The sequence below is a fragment of the Eurosta solidaginis genome, chromosome 4 (genome assembly GCF_040869045.1).
Source record: "Eurosta solidaginis isolate ZX-2024a chromosome 4, ASM4086904v1, whole genome shotgun sequence".
Classification (NCBI taxonomy): domain Eukaryota; kingdom Metazoa; phylum Arthropoda; class Insecta; order Diptera; family Tephritidae; genus Eurosta; species Eurosta solidaginis.
The window spans coordinates 2,684,393-2,705,191 of NC_090322.1; the positions used below are offsets into that span (position 1 = coordinate 2,684,393).

General features: G+C 36.8%; 1 protein-coding gene across 16 annotated transcripts in view; it reads right to left on the bottom strand.

Moving 5' to 3' along the window:
* The window catches only part of boi (brother of ihog), a 158,478-nt gene that overhangs the window by 130,618 nt on the left and 7,061 nt on the right, over nt 1–20,799 (bottom strand). For 3 of the 16 annotated variants that reach the window (XM_067779535.1, XM_067779529.1, XM_067779524.1), the window contains exon 3: nt 13,116–13,592. The exons of the other annotated variants lie outside the window; for them this stretch is intronic. The gene's annotated coding sequence lies outside the window, so the exon portion shown is untranslated. The remainder of the gene's footprint in view (nt 1–13,115; nt 13,593–20,799) is intronic. 16 annotated transcript variants of the gene reach the window in all.

A 20,799-nucleotide genomic window follows, 5' to 3' on the forward strand; every position in this document is an offset into this window, starting at 1 on the left:
AAAATTGTTAGATAACTAAGGCTTCAAAGCCTTTTTTTACCCAAAAAATATGTTTCTTTTGAAACTGTTTATATTTGTTTTTGCCAAAATCCGCAGATTTGATTGAAGGTTTCAAAATGACTTAATCCTCGAAAACCTGTTCATGGAAAAAAGTAGCTGCCAGCTCAACTTCTGTAACCCTATTAAAAATTGTTACTTGACTATTCGGTTTGGTTTGTCTGCTTTCACAAAAATTTTAGCCGCCTTTATCGCCAGCTCATCCATGATTTGGTGGCTGAACGTTTACGTTTAGTGCGCTTCAGTATCAAAGTTAAAGCGGGAGTCATTGGTGCCGTATGTCGTATCGCTGTAGTCGTATCCCTAACGTAATCAGCTGTTTATCGTTACGACGGTAAACCAAAAACCAATTGGTAATAATCGATTGCATTGATTCCCATAAGGTTGGTCGAATCAGCTGTTATAAGGTTACCGATACGGTTACCGATAAAGCACCAATGTCTGCAGCTTAAACGACTGATTGATACGCTGAGTGAATTAGTAAAATAGAGTTGAAAAAATATGTGTGTACTCTTTCATGACGTTTCGTGCTGTGACGGCCTTTAAGGCGGGCGTATCTAACGCGACCTGTCACTACCGTCGCGCGCAAGTTATTCATCAAATCACATTGAACATAGTAGAAGGCACACAATGTTGGCGTCGGTGTGGCGTCATTTGTGTTGAGTTGTTGTGGTTTTCGGTTGATGATTGAAATGCTTCAATGAATTTTTGAACTTTGATATAAGTGAATATGTTGCAGCAGTGGTGCACAGCGGTGACAGGCTCAATGAGGCAAGCGCAACAAATTGCACGTCCGTTAGTGAACTTTAATGTCAATTTGTGACTAATCGAAACTTCTGAATGAGACGAAGCCATGTTAGCACAACAACAACATGACCAGCGCAGCAATTTTGTCTTTATATGTACATATGTATGCGTAGAACACTTAAACAAAAACTAATTCTAATTTGCTGGCTCCATACCTGAAATTTGTGCATGGAACTTATATAGCTCTAGGTAGCTACTCTAGTCTGCAGCACGGTTTTTATATGAACTTAACTTGCTCGTGAAATTTTTTTTTTTGATTTGTCAAAGCGTTTTCTGCAGTCGTAGGCTTGTGCGTTTTTTTTATTACGCGTCATACTTTTTCTTAGGTTTTTATTTATTTGTGCTACACCCCTTTTTATTCACAGTGCAATCAATCGTTAACAAAAAACTTTTGAATTTAATTATCGATTTGTAGTTCATAAAATTGTATTAACAAAATTTTTTAAATATACTGAAAACAAACAAGCCCATAGATGGATGTAGTCATGTGTAGCCAAATATTGCTGTTGTTATTATTGCTAATAAATATGCCGTGTTATTACATTTATTGAATCACTAAATAATTTTTTGAATTTTTAAATTAATATTCTGCTTGATATCAAACATATTCGCGCCGCTTCGAGCTTTTGATCTGCTGCGTTTTTTCTTCTACCAAATATTATTATGTTTTTCTTCAATTTTAATTAATAATGCGAACAAAAAGGCTTTGAGTACCATATTGAAATAATTATTTACCAATTATTAGTAAGGTCTAACTAACAAAGTAGCCTAATTAAGTCACGTCCGGTATCGATGGGTAGTGTAGCGTTGTGCGCATGCGTAAATAGCAAAAACGCGCTAACTAACAAAATCATATTTTTTTTATATTATTTTAGACAAGGTATTGAATATCAAATCTCATAAAAAAGTCGGGCAAAATATTCGACAAAATACATATTAATCATAATCATTCATTTTGTATAATCATAATTGACCACCTGACCCAATGTCGTGCCACAATTGTCTCAACAATCGTTAAATTAACATGTTTGCAGCATAAAAATGTTGCATTATAATTTCGCACACATACATGCAAATATGTGAACACTGAAAAAACATTAAGCTTAAAGCAATTTCTATAAAACACATACATATCCACAAATGTCAAGATATGTAAATTTAGTACCCAACTGCCTGCCCTTGCGGCTCTTTCCCCCACAAAACACTGCAATAAAAAAATTCCCCTCAGCATCCCATTCACCATCATCACAGCATTGACCTTTGCCGCGCTTGCCTTGTGGTTTCTACAATTTACTTAATTTCTTGTGGACTTTGTAAGCTGCCTCAAGTATACGATTACCCGCTGCGCACTTGTCATTTTAACAATTTCATTTTGTTTTAAACATTTTCGGCATTTTTTCAAAGAAAAATATGTATAGAGTTTTTACTAGGCATTCATTTGGTTAATTGTTTGTTGTCGATTGAGGAATTTTCAAATTAAAATTGTTCAAAAATTACTTTGCCTAGGTAAGAAGCTAATTTATATATCGATCGACTCTAAGAAATTGATACAATGTTATGACTCTTGATGACTAATTCGAGCGAGGATTTGTCATTATGTGAAAAGAACTTTTGAAAATATTTGAGTCAATACTTAAATCGCTTATATTTTTGGTTGTTTGAGCTTTGCTGTAAGCTTGCATGTCTGGAGCTTTCGACAAGGTGAAACTTTCTTGGGAATTATTTTAAAAGAGCTTTTGATAAGCATTCTAGTTTTTCGAGCAAAAGGTTTAAGCTTTTTATTAAAATAGTTTTAATTGTAAGTTATATAAGATTTCTATAAACTTTGGTGGTAGCTTACATGTTCGGAGCTTTTTAAAAGCTGAAAAAATAAGGTCTCTAAGAGCTTTCGTAAAAGCTTGCATATGTATTTATGTACCTCTGAGATTTCTCGCTCTCTGAAAACTTATGTGATCGTAAAAGGTCGCTTAAGGAACATGCAACTTTTTTATGAGCTCCCAAGATGGAAGAAGTTGACATTTGTCAGTGAAAATAGTTTATTTGAGCCGGGAGGTTTTGCATATCCTTTCAAACATAAGCTTTAGCATAACAGCTTTTTCACTTTTTCATCTTTAAAGCTTAAATTGAGCGTAACAGCATTTGTTTTCCTTAAATAGTATGCATTTTTTCGTAAATGCCTTGTGTTCGCGCTTTGGCTAAATTTTTAGTAGACTACTAGCTCCGATAAAATTTGTTTAAGGTTGAAGCTTTTCGTTGTTGTATTTATTAATGTAAGCTTTATCGTTGGAAAATATTTACGACAGATTTGTTTAAAAATCCATTGTTATACTGTTTTCGCACAGACGGCTTATTGAATAATAAAGGCAGTTTTCTACATTAAGACGCTTATTGAGCTCAATCTTCCCTACGAAATTCGAATCTATAATTATTTCATTAGCAGCTAATCGAATGCCTAATGAAGTCAAAAGCACAATGCAACTCTGTTGGCAGCCTTCCGCTTCTTAGTTTTTGGTGTGTTCAGTGCTTAAAAATGTCATTTGTCAAAGTAAATGTCATTGTCTGCATGGCGGAACGATACAAGGTGGCCGCATTGAACAGCTGATTATAACCTTTTTTATTTGATTTGATACATCAACTTCCGGCGCAGTGCGATTGTGACATTTGTCCATCGAATTTACAAGTACATGGAATTTTTTTTGTTTGTAGGTATGTCAACATGCTGCCACCTTGTATCGTTCCGCCATAATTGTCTGTCATATAGCATTGTCATTTTATTCGCTTGACATTTCATCCTTCATACTAATCGAGCAGTTACTTCTGTGTGAAAGAAAAAAATTTACGATTTCATTAGAAGGTGAAATGAGATCCTTAAGTTTCTGTGTGAAACCAGTATTATATATATATATTTTGCTTTCACACAGAAGTAACTGCTCGATTAGTATGAAGGATGAGACAGACAATCATGGCGGAACGATACAAGGTGGAAGCATGGTGACATACATACAAACAAACAAAATTCCATGTACTTGTAAATTCGATGGACAAATGTCAAAATCGTACTGCGCCGGTAGTTGATGTATCAAATCAAATAAAAAAGGTTATAATCAGCTGTTCGGTGCGGCCACCTTGTATCGTTCCGCCATGCAGACAATGACATTTGCTTTGAAAACTAAGAAGCGGAAACGGAACGCTGGCAACAGAGTGGCATTGTGTTTTTGACTTCATTAGGCATTCGATTAGTTACTAATGAAATAATAATAGATTCGAATTTTGTAGGGAAGATTGAGCTCAATAAGCGTCTTAATGTAGAAAACTGCCTTTATTATTCAATAAGCCGTCTGTGTGAAAACATTATTAAGTGATAGTTGTGTTATAATAAATATTTCTGGAATAAAAGCTTTTGCATGAGCTTTTTTCTGGGAATGCCATAAGAAAAGACCTTTCTTTAACTTTTTTGAAAGTTTTTGTAAATTGTTTGTATAGAGATCGAAATATTTCTGGTGTTAAAGAAAATACTTGAACTATTGTAATATAGTTTGCGAAATTTATCAAAATTTACATGTGTAAAGATAATTTCCAAGTTTGAATCAGTTTCGTGGAGCTTTCATCATTGCAATGAAAACTATTGAAAAGCTTTTTAGTGATGCTACATTTTTATATTACTCGTGAGTATTTGAAATTCTGAAGCTATTGTCCAAGCGCTGTGAAATACACATTTTGTTCTCGATTTTGAAAGGCTTTTGTGAAAGCTTTGGTGGTTTGAAGTTTTTTGTGGTTGAAAATGTTTTGATTTACTCGTGAATCAATGATTAAAAAAGAACAAAAATGTTTGAAATTTAGCAATAAATATTCTGTGAAAGCTTTTATGAGCTTTTGTGAAATTTTCGAATTTTCTAAGATTTTGTGTGAAAGGAGAATAAATCAGAGAAGGAATTGATACAAAAAAAATATATACTCGGAATATTTGGAAGTAACAGTATATCGCTGCTTAGACCTGTCACATAATGGAGACCATCCGAATTCGAGTTCGCTGCTTGAGTCTTTTGTTTTTGATGGGGATTTGTGCTATGAAATGTAATAAAAAATACAAAAAATTTTTTCTACCTTTGATGTACTTGTAATTTCGTCGGAATGCACCTAAAAACGCTGTGCGCCAACAGAGCCAACAAGCAAAGCTGCTTACAACCCACATTAGCTAAGTACTCAAAGCCGTACAAAGCCAATGAATTAAAAATTGATAATTAAGACAATAAATTTAAAATATTTACAGAAAAAATGCGTTGATTTAGAGCGCGGTGGGTGGTACAATACTGACAGCATTTATACTAAATCAGCGATGTAATTGATCCGCGCTATAACAAAATCACCAACTAAAGACGTTTGGTTATTGTATGTAAAGCATGAGAGCAATAAGCGACATAGCTATGCGTTCTCCACACTCCAAGCGTAGAAAACTGTAGGTAGGCATTGCGCATGCGCGCAGACATTCCATAACGTGCTAGGAGAAAGAGAGCTGCAGCTACAATTTTAAATAGCCATGCGTCACGGCGGGTGGTAGGCCAATGAAATTTTACAATTTAATAGAAATAACAGCTTTATTCCATTTTTTTGAAGCTGACATGTAAAGGTAGAAGGAGGCGTAGAGCAAAATGAAATTATTTTAAAAACTCATGCTAACGCGCGCATACAAATTTATTTAAATTGTGTATGTACGTGTGTTACTCCTTTAGGCGATGACTTTTTTATTCTGCACGCTCACAACAGCTAAATTTTTGTATTATTAATCAAATCACCGGCAAAACTCTTTCGATCTCTAATACAGATATCCACTTATGAGCGGGCGAGTTGACTTGTAAGCGTTCATTAAATGTAGTATATGAGCAAATGTGTGTGTATGTGCTTGTGTGAAGCTGAGTTAGATGTAGGCAAGCGCATTGCGTGTGGGTAAATGCTCTGAACGTGACTGCGCGAAAAAATCACCCGTGGGAGGTTTAGAGGCCAGCAGCAGCTCACTTTTTTGTCTTATTTTTTTTTCTTTTTGGAGCAACACGAACAATCTTAATTAAGCGCAACGAGCAATTGAGATGCCAGCGGAATTTGAATACAAATTATTTTGATGTGGCATAGATTTACAAGATAAGATAAGTAGTGAAAGCGCAAATAGAAGACAAATCACTAAACCGCGCTTTTGAGTGCAATGCATGTAAGCTAATGACTAATTGCGTTCGCTCTTTTTTTAAATTTAGTCAACAGCTTGGGTCAAGCTGATCTGATTTTTACTGCGAAATTCTTAAAATTTACGCACGTGAAAATTATGTAGAGTTGCGAGTACCTGAAGATATTCTAGACCTCCAACGGCTACCAAAAAATTTCTGATTGGGTAGCACTTATGTAACTGAAAGGGACATACTAAAGTTTATTATTGTATTAGAATCTTAATGCTAATGAAGCGTAATGTTAGAGTACTTGCTAACCTCAGTTTCCTAGAGGGGGTGTAAGATGTGGATGGAGACGAACAGGCCGATAATCAGAGGTTGAATTACCCAAAAGCTTCGTTTTGTATTAGGGTCCTACCAGTACAAAGAAAGTGTCCTTAAGTAGTATACGAAACATATTTTTTAGAAGAACTGAGTTTATGCCACAAAACAGAACAAGCACAGCTCATTATAACTGTGCTGGAAAAAACACCAGGAACAATCCGGAATCTAGTCTATAAATTATTGCTTTCCGAGAAAAAGAAAGAAGATTCTAACCAACCCTGATCAGATTATGCGTTCGTATGCACTCTCGGAAGGTCATTCGCGGAACTTTACTCTGACACAAACTACCCTAATTTAAATAGACACAATTGCCTGAAAGAGAAGACGAACTAATGAAATTGAACCCACTACTAAACTGACATCTTGTAATGCAGAAGATGTGAATTACTATTATGAGCATCAGTACGAGTCGTCCCAGCAAAAGGATCGTATTTATCCATGCAATTGGCCTGGAGGAGTAGTGATTGCTAGGTTGGTGAAGTTTTTGACTTTCTGACCTTTCTGACAGTAAAAAATACCGAAATTATACTTGAATAGTACCGAAAAGATAACGAAAACAGCTCTCAAGCAATCTCGAAATGATATTTAAAAAATTCTGCAAATAATCACAAAACGTCCAGAAATTATTCCGAAATCGTCCTGAAAATAATGCAGTATCGATCTAGGAACAGTCCTTAGTTGATCCCAAAACAATTTTGAATGATCGCAAATATAACTCAAAATTATTTTGACATAGTCCGGTAGTTGATCCAAAAAAAATTTCGGAATAGTCCCGAATTGACCTCAAAATAAGTTTTGAAATTGTCAAAAATTCTGCAGTTATCTAGAAATCAATGGAAATAGTCTTTGAATAGTTGGAATTGTACCGAAAATAGTTCCAAATTAACCCGAAAGTGGTCCCCAAATGGTTGCCAAATAAACCCGAAACAGCTGCGAAACTATTCAAAACAGATCCCGAAATCCTACTGCAATGACAATTCCCAAGCAATCTGGGAATTGATTCTGAGTACAATCACGAAACGTGGCCTTGAAATTATCCTGAAAATAATGCCGAAATAATTTTGGGATAGTCCCGATATGGTCTCGAGTCAACCTTGAAATGATTCCAAATTTTACTCAAACTTATCCCGGAATAGTCCTGAAACTACCCCAAAATGATTTTGAAATTATTTGGAAAACTTTTTGAAATTATCCAAAAAAGAAGATCCGGAAATTACTTGAAAATTATTCCGATATAGTCCTGGAATGATTGAATTGATCTCGAAAATAGTCCCGAGTCAATCCCAAAGCAATCCCGCAAAAGTCTCAAAAACAATCCCCAAATAGTTGCGAAATGATCCCGAGACAGTCCAAGATCCTGAAATTATCCCAAACTCAAGAATGGGCAAAGTGTCTGGATTCTCTAAAACCGTGATCCATCGTAAGTCTGCCATTATAGTTTGGTTGAAGGATTAGTTATTTCAATCCATTACAGGGCTGCCACATCAGTCTCAACCGTACTGACTACTACATATTTAAGATGTCAGTATTTTTCTTTCAATAGAGCAGGTAGTGCGATGGTTTTCTTTAATTTGTGAACGCTATCACAACGTACCAGCTCTTTTAGCAGCTGGGTCAGCAAAAAGCTCATATTGTTTCTATACAAGTGTTCTGAAACTGTCCTAGGTAAGAACCTTGTCTAGTCTAGGACATGCACAAACAGCTCATCACCCCCAGCTAAGCGGTGATTCAACACGAATGTCCATTTCAGCAGCCTCCCATTCTTCAGCCTGAGTTTCTTAGGCTTAACCAAACTGTATCTAGTTAATCTATGCTGAATGCGCGCCTATAAATAGCCTAACTGGTATTTGAATATGCAAAACTAGTTCGGTGCACTTTCGCAGTGAACCGCATTCTTTCCAGCGTATGCCCGCTTCTGCTGCACTTGACCCGCGTCAGTTCGTACAAACATCAACGTTTATCTTGAGCTAATTGAAAGTAGTGCAAATATTTTCACACATTTTTCTTTTCGCTTCCACATAGTTTGCTTCCCCCTCTTGCTGTGCAATTACTTATGCCACAGCAAGGCTTTGTGAGTTGCAAAATCTTGGCCTGTAAAGATTGCTCAAGCAATTATTCACTACGTACGTCTTCACTTCAACCCAGTTTGCTTGTAAATTACAATTTGCATGTAGCTGCTATGTTAATTTATGCTGAATGTTAAGGCTGTGCGATGTATTTATTTTCCAGTTGCAGACGAGTAAAGAAATGAAACAACTTCGCGTATGCACCTGCCGGCTCGATTGACCGCAATCTACGCACTTTAATTTGTTGGCTACGTTTACCGGATTTTACAGCATCTTGAGTTTGATTTTGTTAGTATAGGTTGAGAGTATAAATATTTGCACACATAAATATTGTACATGATTCAAACGCCTTTATTTTTTTTTCACCTTATTTTCTTTCCAATTACTTAAAAGGACTCTGTAATACTCACACAGGGTTCCTTCTTAGTCCTGCGAGTATTTTTTGACAGTTTTGCGGATTTTAATCTGAATTTATATCTCAAAAGTAGACGAGTCCATCAACTCTCCTGTTTCTTAATCGAGTTGGTTCAAGATGGCAGATGCATTCACTGGAGTCTGGGTTGGTCCCCTAATTAATGATAATAAATGTAAGGACTGATAATCTCCGAAGAGATTTTAGGCCGCCTTCTCTTCATATTTGAACCATGCTCCTTTTTTGAATTTTTCCTACAAATCGGCTGGACGCGACCTACATGTTTTATGCCGACTCCGAAAGGCATCTGCAAGGCTGTTGGGTTTTCATTAAGAAGCTTTTCATGGCAGAAATACACTCGGAGTGCTTGCCAAATCACTGTCGAGGGGCAACTCCACTTAGAAAAACTTTCCTCTAATTGAAAAAAACTTCTTCCTGAAATTTTGATGTTGCTTTGTATGGGGCGTGAGCCCATGATCTTCGTTGTGGTCCCCTACATGCTTTCAATATATATATATGTATATGTGTATATTTTATATTTGCATTGAAAAACTTATCTATCGACGTATACATGTTCATGTCTCTGTGTCTGTTTGTTATTTCATAAAATAAATATATAAATATGTAGCACCAACTCATCAATGGCTTCTGCTGTTTACAATTTTATATATTTTTGTTGTTATTTTTGCTTTCTAGTTACTACCGAGTGACTTTGTTTTTGTTTACGCATCCCGCTGACAGCTCGAAGTTAATTGGCGCTATTTAAATTATTTTGTTCTCTACACTTGTTGTTGTTTACTGTTGTTACATAATTTTTTGTGCGAGTTGCATATTTGACGGTAGAAGAAGAAGAACAAGAAAATAAACAAATTCAAAATATGAGACGCTGAAAGACAAAAGGGAATTCGAAAGTAAGTCAGGAGTCATACAATGTTAAGCCTTATGCAAGGGTTTGGCCTTGAAATTGAGTAAATGGACGGCGAGAAAATGATAACTAACGGCGAAAGACACGGGGGGTATGTTCAATTGTACATCGATTTGTGAAGATATTAAGTAAACTTTGCATGAGGCGGAATGCATCAAAGTCATTTAAAGAAGACTAATGTTTGGATTGGTCTCTAATTTAAGCACATCTGCAGCATGTAATTGAGAAAGCGGAAACTAAGCCAAGTTTTCATACAAGGAATGCTTGGAACGTCGTACTTGCCACCGAGTCGAGAGTCATGCCGCCGGTAACCTTAGCCAGGCTCATTTCAGTCGGAGTGTTTTCACTACAATTACTGTATTTGCTCACTCTTGGGCCAAATACACCACCAGTGATTATTAACAATCCATTGATGAAACACATGAGCCCCAAAACAGGCAGCACTGGACAATACTTTTGGTGGGTATGAATGTTTAAAAGCCCCTGTGGGAAACTTGCCCCGCGATAACAATCTCATAGTTTCAATATTTAAAAATCTCTTGGCTTTACACCCTTCAGTTTTGGCAGGCTCTCTGACCTTTTTGGTTCTAGAAAATTCAAACTACTGCGACAGTGCGCTGTGTAGTTGTAGAGTAGATGCTCCTCTGTTCCATGTGCTCTCGATATGTGGTATTGCGTTTCAATATCAGTCATGCTGCAGCAACCCAATTGCTGTGCCAGTGCTTAACCTTTGGTTAGTTCCAGATGCAAGGATCTTCTGCGACATCAAAAACCGCAACACGTCGAGCTGAATCATCGCCCATCAGGTTTCGCTGTATGTTCGAGACTCCGTTAACCAAATTAAAGGAGCGCTATGCCGTCATTAAAGTTTCAGGTATTACTCTCTAAAACGACCAACCAGCCTTAATGTTATCGCTAATCACCAATACTCGCTTTGCTATCTGAAGGGTTGGCTGACTTGTTCCCGGCTTCTATTTTAAACAAATTGTTTTACAAGCCAGCTGGATAGCGCGCTCTTAATCTTCTTTATTCTTCTTTGCTGTGCTCGCATGTACGTTCTTTCCAGGCTCCCAACTCCCTAAACCTAGTGGTACTCTGGGGTGTTGTTTCTTTATGAAAGCGATCGATTTGTCGCACATTGCATATCGTGCTCAGAGCTCTTTATAGATACGATTGAATAGCGACACTATATATCTTCGAATTTCTCCTAATTTGTCTCGACTGTCTTCCAGCTCTTTTAGTTATGATCGATGGAATAACTGCCCTGTATATTCATGCCGCGAGTTCTCGCTTCAGAACCTACTATTTACTTAGCATTTTTTTAAAGGCCCTTTGACTCCATGCTCTGAATTTAACCTTTAATTCAGCTGAGTGTTAGAAACACACTTACGTATTTCACACTGTCAAAAATGTTTTGCGCTTTACCACTAATGCAATGTAAATTAAAACTTGGTATTTTCGTTCTAATGCTGGGGAGCGCTACCTCTATTTTAAAGGATCGTTTTGCGGTCTCCGCTGCTTGACACAGCTCCCTCATTGATCTAATTATCACTTCGGGCATACAAATCTGAGCCTTTCGCAGCAGCGATGAACACATCTACACTGTTTGTCGTGGCTATCATGTAACAGTTCATAAGAACCACCTACTAGACTCCGTATTCTTCCTAGCTTCTCAGAAGAGATATGATTTTAAATATACTCATTGCTGTTAGCAGCTGTGAGTTTTTAGAGAAACCGCAATACAAATTTTCTGAAATATATATCTAGAATTGCATTATGCACATATTTTTAAAAGAACATTTCGCAGAGTATTGAATTTACAGCGAAGACCTTGAATGCTCATATCACATGGAAATTAAACAGAAAATTGACATCACAAAGCATATGTATGAGAAGTTTGCACATATTCAAGCATATTAAACACCTTCAAGAAATGATATTTTTCAATATACCCGAAAAATTTTGTGAACTGGATTGGCGCCTTCTAATCTACCGCATATCAAGTAAATTAGAAGGCAAACATTTTACTCTCCTGTACCACCGTACGCGTTTCGTTGCTGCCGCGTCTTCTTCAGGGAGTCTTGTGCTTAATTTTTGTAAGGGTGTTTCGAAGGTCCACCCACTCCAAGTTTTCCATATTTTTCAGCACAGCAAGGAATTTAAAGTGCTGTCATTAGGTATGACAGATATTCAACAAATTTGTTACACAAGAAAACCAGTTTTAATACCCCGTTGTAAAGTTGAAGTGAGAGAAGTGAACTAAATTTAACCAGTTCGTTCGCCGAATGTTCATTCAAATTAAATGCCTTCTTATTATATAGATGCCGGTCTATTGCACGTCAATAATATGTGTTACATTTTGCATTTTCGATTTGCACAATTTTTTGTGTGCGCGCAACTTTTGAATTCGCGCTGATTCGCACGTACCGCTGATGCTGCAAAAAAATCGATTCCAGCAACGGCGGCTGAGTGGCCGATATGGCTGCCATCTCAATTAACAACGTAAATGGGAGCAATGGTCTGGAGCAGGAGAACATTGCACACATGCACTTGGCTTGCAAAACTTTTTTTCTGTTAAGTTTTTTCAATTTTATTTCAGTGAATTTTTTTCACACTCTTTGAACCATTGAAAATTTCCATGAAATGAGATTTTGAGGCAGCGTGCGTGCCACAGCGTTGTTTGTATGTAGATCAATATGCAAAGGCAGACAGCTGTAGTAGTTAATAATAACAACAAATACGCGAAAAATCAGAAAAGTATGCACACGTGTAAACAAGCGTCTATATGTAAATGTTGGGCTGCGCATGCGCCGAATGCAAATTTAATTACAACTCAAGTGCGATGCGCGCAGGTTAAGGTAGACGACAAAAAAGGGCAGACATAATTAGATAGGGATCAGCTTGAGCAGCAGGAGTTGGCGTTTCCAGTGCCAACAAAACAAAAACAACAACAATAACAATAAAGCGTAGTCAAAAGGTAGTATGTCTTCAAAAGTGAAAAATTACTTTTGGTTTTATATATTAAAAAAAGCAGACATCGCACTGAGACAATCTTTTCATGCACTCTTATCATTTTCAAGTGGAGTAGCCAAATTGAAATATTTTTCTTATTTACACGCAACAGAAAAGGGGAAAACGCTTATTAGGGAAAAATCAACAGCAAAACTAAAATTGTAGAAAAACAAAAGATAAAGTCAAGTAAGTGTAGATTTATTTCTATGGGGATGTTTGGGCATACATAAGTTTGTGTGTGTGTGTGTTTGCATGTGGCAAGTGCATAAAACAAACAAAAAAATTTATTTATTTACTTTTAAATTAATAGCTCTAGAACTCAGACAGCATCCACAGCTGCTCGGCGCACATTCTAATGCTCGTATTTGTATTTGTACATTCATCAATTACGCTTTTTTCTTGTTTACTCTCCATTGTTGTTGCTATTGCTTCTGCTACGTCTGTCTTCGCATCTTTACTTTATGATTATCAACTACTCGAAATCGTCTGTTGCATTTGTCTCACTGTCTGCCTAAGTTTTTTTTTAGTAGCCGCATTTTTGTTGTTGTTATCTGCGTTATTCTTCGTATTTTTATTACTTCACTGCTACTTTTGTTATTTTTTCACATTGTTGTTGCTTTTTTGTTATTGTTGTTAAATTGCTTCCTCTTTTTTTCCTCAGTGTTGCTCATATGAGAGCGCAATTTAATGGGTTTTCTCTACAACATTTTCATCTAATTTTTTTTTAATTTGTTTCTAGCTTCTTCATTTTCACTGCAGGTATATGAGCAAACCTAATAAAAAAAGAAAACAATAAAAAAAGCAATAGCTGCAATGACTACATCTACATATAATACCAACAACAAACAAGCGTATATTAACAGCAATTACTTTGACTATGATATCTATTGTTGTCTACTTTGTTGTTGCTGGTGTTTTTGTCTTTGTTGTTCACTCGATTTATTGTTGTATTAGACATGTTGCTAGTGAACAGAGTTATCTGTAGCATCAGAAAACCTAAGGCCGCTGTTACACAAGGATCATACATACGAGTCTAAGTCACGACAAGTCAGTCGATACTCCATGTGGAAGCGTAGGGCGTAGAAAGCCTCAGCGGTACTGTATGCATGCAGGAGAATGCTAGGATGCACGCGAGCGCTATCGCCAATACTCTCTTATTAGGTATCTATTCTCTTTGAGGGAATTTGCGGCTATTGTAAAGTCCATACTTTATTATGGGCTCCTTGCTCAGTGGACAGCGACACAAAAAAGTACGTATACTAAAAAACTGGGAGGTGTATGCAGATTATTACCAATTAGCATAACGGGAGCCCTAAAAACTGTCGCGATATCAGTATTGCCTGCCATTCTGCACATCCAGCCTAAAGACCTAATGACCAAGAATATAGCGTTAACAACTGCAACAAGGCTTACGGCCTTGGGCAGCTTGAGCGCATGCCATATGATCGTAGCAGAATATAGGGCAAACGGACTTCATGGTGTCGTGTCTGAGCTTAGAAAGAGATCTTGAAGCCATAATAGAGTCGGAGGTTTGACAAAAAGGTGGGGAAATGCCAAACCATTTTACACGCGTGTACACCGATGGTTCCAAATTAACGAATAATGTCTGCTGTTTGCTATGTAGATCCAGAAATAAGTGGATCTATAGGCTACCACATCACTGTAATGTCTTTCAGGCGGAAATTGCAGCCTTGAAGAAAGCGGAAAACATTCCGTGTTTAGAGGTTAGTCTATATTGATAGTCAGGCGGCCATTAAGATAATAACATCACACAGGACTTCATCTAGAGGTATCCTGGAATCCAAACAAGCATTGCATAAACTTCGCTCGGGCCGGATCATTTATCTATACTAGGCTCCCGGTCATAACCAGATATAAGATAATGAAGAGGACGATGAGTTGGTAAAAGAGGATGCTGCACTGGAGCAATCGACGGTAGACGTTCCATTGCACTTGAAAGAAGTCATATGGAGGCAGGAGCTATATGTGATCCGTCAAGCAGGAAATGCGTGGAAAGCAGCCCGGGGCTGCAAAATGTTTAAGATTATGTGCAAACTTTAAAATATTAGAAGGCTCATGATGATGACATCTACCTGACACTGCCTTCTGGTGTCACATGTTGTAAATTAGGCTTCGTCGGTAACTGCAGATATAGGAAATGCGAGCTGCCGGAAGAAACGCTTTAGCACGTTCTGTGTTCGTGTCCTGGAACTTACGACATTAAGGCTACAGCTACTATGTGCAGCAGGGTTGCCTGATCTCGAGGCAACTATTAAGCTAATTCCTTGAAAACTTTTAGCATTTGCCAAGAGGACGAAGTTATTTTATAACATAAAGAAACTCTGGTAATCTTATGGACGCATTCAGTCTATGTGAGCTTGTTATTGATCGGCCTTCAGCCTGATCAAACCTTGGTCACGGCACTTTTTCTCAACTTATTTACATTCGATTTCAATAGCGAATATCACCTCTTACTTAGTCCAGGTAAAAACAAGTTCTGCTACCTTGTTTCCACCTGTAGCCAAAGTGCACTATTCTGCTAGCAATGAAGGAAAGGCACAAAAAATACTCCACTTTGCGAAGCTTGGCTACTGAAAGTTTGCAATAGTAGATATGTATGTACATGATATTAACAAGTCTACCTATTTTGATCCCTGATACCTTTTCAGAAGCGTGTGTTCGCTTCTCTTTGCAGCGGTTTCTTGATCAGCATTATACAGGATAGTTTATGTAACAGCGGCCTTAGAAGATAACTGAGTTAAGTGCTCGCATATTTGTCTTAAGCAGCTCCTGCTTCAATTTTCTTTGAATATTAAACATTTCTATTCTTTTAAATTTTTAGTTCCTTAGTGTGATTCATTCTCTTATATGATTATTTTCTTAAAAAATAAAAGAAGTTCTGCCCTGCGTTCATCATTCGCACGTTTTAGCCTCTCATTTAGCTTCCTTGCTTGGTTTCTTTAGCTTGTAGTTCAGCAAAAGCGTTTTTATATAAGAAGTTGCCATTTAACAAGAAAATTGATCAAAGAAGCACGCCATATTATGATAAATAAGATCTGCAACTTAAAAGTTTAGAAACAGAAAATTGTGCTCCAATCTGAGGATTTCAAAATAAAAAATTCCAACAAAAAAATTTTTATATTATTGAAAAATTACAAAATTTTTACACGGCGATGATTACTAGGATATGCTTCTGAATTTCACTTTTCCATCAGCTAAGTTTTGAACTCGAGTTCATCTACACGTTTGACAATTTTGGTTTAAAGCTTAGACTTTTTTCTGTAGATTTACATATGAACAAAGTTTTTGATTTTAAATGCAGAACTTGCAAAGTTTAAAACTTAGCGAGCTTATATGACTGGTTTAAGTTTAAGTACAGAAAGTTTCTATTTTTGAAAGTTCTGTAATAAAATTTAAACCCAAATATATTTAAAATTGGGTTTATCCTCTCATAGTTTATAATATAGAGCAAAAAAGTTTAATAAAGCCGTATAGGTAAATCTTTTTGGTATTGATTTTAATCTATTTATAGAAAATTATATTTTTCACTAAAATTTAAACCAAGATATATTAGAAATTGCTTAAATATATTTAAGGGTTTTAAAAGTAATATACGAAAGCTTAAAATCAGCAGTAAACTTTGTTAGGTTTAAGAAATAAACTAAAATTTTTTACCGTGTACGTTCAATCAAGTGTTAAAGCAGATGCCTCTATCCACTAAGCCATTTGAATGCCCCGCTGCACACTTTGTAATTTGTCCTAAATATTGTCTTTTTTTTTTGTTATTCCAATTTATTACACAAATATTTAAACCCAAATTGTAGGGAATATTTTTAGGCACGTTCAACAGAACTTGATCAGTGATACTGGATTTAAAACACAGCAATTTTTAGTAATGCTTCTGCTGTTCATCATTTAATTAATATTATTTATATGTATTAAATTATCGAGACCGGCTCATAGTGATTTATATAATTTTTTGCTTTGTTATTGATATCAAAGAAAATTTACAAAACTTTCTTTATCAGCACGAACAATTCCGAAACTACGCGAATTTGGCTGAATTTCAAAATGTTCCAAAAATTCCATTCAAATAAATCATCACATGGCAACCCACTCTCACTTGTGTAGCCTTTTGCTTGCCTACCAACTATCACTAACTTGCTGCCTGCTTTTTCTGCCCACACACTCGCTATCTTCAATTATTTTTTTCTTACCTTCTGGCTTACGTTTTTATCTTCTGTACATAGAAATTCCTTTCAGACACAGCCTTGCAAGTAGTCGCTATCATCAATGGCCGTTAAGAAAAAAAAACAAATAACCAGCGGTGGGCAAACGTGGCTCTTGCGATCTGCTTCTCGTTAGTTTTTAGAATTTGTGTTTACTGTACATTCTGTTTCATTGCTTTTTCATTTATACAGTTGTTGATAGGTTAGGTTGAGGTCAGAAAATTGGTACCTAATAAAAAACGATTAGAAAGCACAAAGCAAAAAAAAAAAAAAAAACAATTATTGAAATTTTCAACACGTGCTTTGTTTTACTTTATCTCCCTTATTTTTATTAGACATCGTTTCCTTAACCCAATAAAGCTGAAAAACTTCTTCCATTAAGCGAAGAATATCAGAAATAAAATTCTAGGTCAATAGGGTACTAGCCGCTTAACAAAATCAAATAAAATTTATGTGGTTTGCACTGAAATGGCAGCCCTTGGTCGTGGCTTTCAGCGTAGCGCCATTTAACGCTTCCCACGGCAGCCAGTTCCATGTACCGGAGCGTCTCTGGATTTTCATGCCAAGCTAAAGGACGAACATGCCTAGTTATTGTGCTTTTAAAAATAGCATGATGCCAAAACCTTCTCATAGAGAACTGCCATCAACAACGCATAGCTTTCGTTACATGCAAAAATATGTGCAGCAAAAGATAATAGGGAAACATTTTTGCAACAACAAGACCTGACTTTGGTCGAATTTGTTTGTAAAGAGATCGATCATCGTTGGAGTGACGGGTCGAATCTCAATTACGGGAGAAGAGTCTTTGAAGATATTTACAAAGTTTAATCAATGTCGCATTGTTTCAGTTTTTTCCAAAATATTTAAAAAATATTGGAAATTTACTTAAAATATATTTCTTTGGGCGGCCGCCGTGGTATGATGTTAGCGTGCTCCGCCTTCCCTGGTTCAAGCCCCGGGTAAAGCAACAGCAAGTTTTAGAAACAAGTTCTTTTCAATTTGCAGACAATTTTTCTAAGTCGGCATAAAACAGCAATACGCAAATTGGAAGAAAAGCTTGGCCTAAAATCTCTTCGAAGGTTATCGCGCCTTAGATTTATATTTTTTACATTTCTTTTAAGAAAATGTTGTTTCATCAACCTACAGCTTGCCCATCACTGCAATAAACATTAGCGCTCTGCATTGCCTCCATTCGCAGTTATGTGTACACATATACACGCACAGACATGTGCCTGTGTGTGTCGTGCTTATTCCTTTGCGTACGCTGTGTTTCCTCTACTTTGGTTTGCCGGTGTAATCACTTCTATTGTTGTTGTTTTAGTAGAAGTGAGTTACCTTGTCTTACCTTGGTTTCTTTCCTACACTCGCTTACATCTATAAATACCTATAATACATATGTAAACATGGATATATACATTAGACTGTATACAAATTTTCTTCAAGGCAATTAATTTTTTTTCTGGTCATGTAGCGGTTCACATTCTCGCATTTATTGGGATATCTGCCGCAGTCTTAAAGCATGATTCATAGAGAGTGTTATTTTGAAGAGACAGTTTTGTACTCAAAACTTGAGCTGAAGAGCTTTGCTTCGAAAATGTTATAACAAATATGGGGTGGACAGAAAAACCATTTATTTTGAACGTTTCTTTCAAAACATATTTTGCTCTGAATGATATTGAAAGAACACTCACTGTTTTTGTATCTCCCTATTAGTATAGAAAATTCAGTACCAAAATTTCCTATTTTTTGCAAATTCTTTTTTTTTTCACTTATTCATTCTAGACGATTACACAAATCTTCCCCAATTTGTGCTATAGTCTAATGCATATACGTATGCTGTTTGTGCTTATTAGAATTAGCATTTTGTTGTTGTTGACTTTGTTTCATTTTCTACTTCATTTTCGCCTTCTTCCTGTATTGTCTGCTCGAATGCGGCCTGCTATCTTCAACCTGCGTCTTTTCAGTTTGTGATTTGGTGCAGTTATTCCATCAACGCTATCAACTTCCCCAAATACCTACGAAGTGCGTAGTGCAACATGCCTCACAGCGCTCTTACCTGCAGTATGCACAATTTTGTGCTGCACAGAGCCCCTGCACATTTATTTACTTTTTTGTGTACCTCTGTACGTGTGCATGTGTGCTGCACATTTGTGTCTATTTGTATCTTCCTCACCTTGTTTTTGATTTTTTGTTACATATTTCTTGTTTTCTTTTTCTTTTTTTTTTTATTATCTGCTTTTCCTGCATGTTGTTGCTCTTTCAGCATGTTTGTTGCATGCAACTTGTCATCATATGTAGAGCACCGCGCGTACCTTCGACTCAAATTGTACTCATATGCACGTTAATATGTTTATCGGCGTGTGCTACTGTTTGCTGTGACTATTTATTACTTTACGCTTTCCCTCTTTCTATGCTCCTTCCTCATTTTCCTCATCCTCCTGTTACTCCTTTTCCATCTTCTTCTACTTGCTACAAAACCCAACGGAAATGCTCTCGGTGACGTTAAAATTTATATAAAATTTATCTTTTCTGTTTTTTTCTTACTTTCATGGGAACCGCTTTGTTGCATTCCGTTCGTCGTTCTGGTCTAGTTGTTGTGGAAATGCGCTCCCATCGTTCTGACAAATGTTTGCGAGTGCGGTAGAAATGCAAATCAACGCGACAATTTTGTTTGCCAAGAAATTGTTTCGAACCACTAGTCGATATGCTTGAAAGCTAAAACTCAAATGGTGAATAGGCAAGAAAAATCAATTGGAGCGGTGAGAATTAGAAAATTGATGATATACGTGTCTCACGTTATTTGCAGTAGGGAAATCGGGCAAGCATTAAATAGCTGCCATTAAATGAAAGTCCCTTAGGTGGAAAAAGCTATACGATAAACTCCAGTGAGTTCCGTGAGCGGGACAACAGTTTTCGCAGCTAACAGCACCACACAGCTACATCTTAGCTCTACGCAGAAAACTAAGTAAGGCAAACAAGAGGCATACCAGATTATTACCGTTACAGCCAGTAAAACTGTTTCCGAAGGTTTTTGGGAGTGTACCGAAAGTCACAGTCCTCGGTACTGAATCGGGTACAATCTCGTTAAGGCTCGAATGTGAGTGGTTTGAGTTGATCGCGATGCCTGCCCTTACGTCGCATTTACTAGACTAAGGTGATGTATTACCTGCGAGGCATTGAGAAGAGTCGCTATTACTTATTCCTTGATAAGCTTAACAATATTATTAAAGAACCTTTCAGGCTTGTGGAAGAGATTGACTCTCCACCCTTAACAATTCTACTGTGATAGGAAGAGTTGCTTAAGCCCATATAATATTATACTTGGTCATTAATTAGCCCAGGAAGGTGTTTGAACACTTCACCCCAAACCCCTTATTTAAGTTTCGATGATTTCGTAAGATCATCGAAAATCGATTGACAGAGGCCAGCTAATCGCCTTCCACTTAGAGACCGAAAACGCCAGTGCAGTAAACACAGAATTCAACCATCCTAGTGGTATGAATGCCTATCACGCAGTGCCCCAAGGGAACCATCACCAGACACGACAACTACGAGTTCTTTAAGGTCAAAAGTGCTTTTGTGCGTCGTTTATCATATGTCGAAAGTGCTGAGAGAGAACACCTACTTGCGGGGTGCCTTATATACCAGTTTTATATGGATAGTAATGCCACCAGTGTATATTCTTTGAGGTAGACTGACCTATCAATGACAGATACCAAAGAATGCAAAGCGGCAGATCTGCCCTTACTGG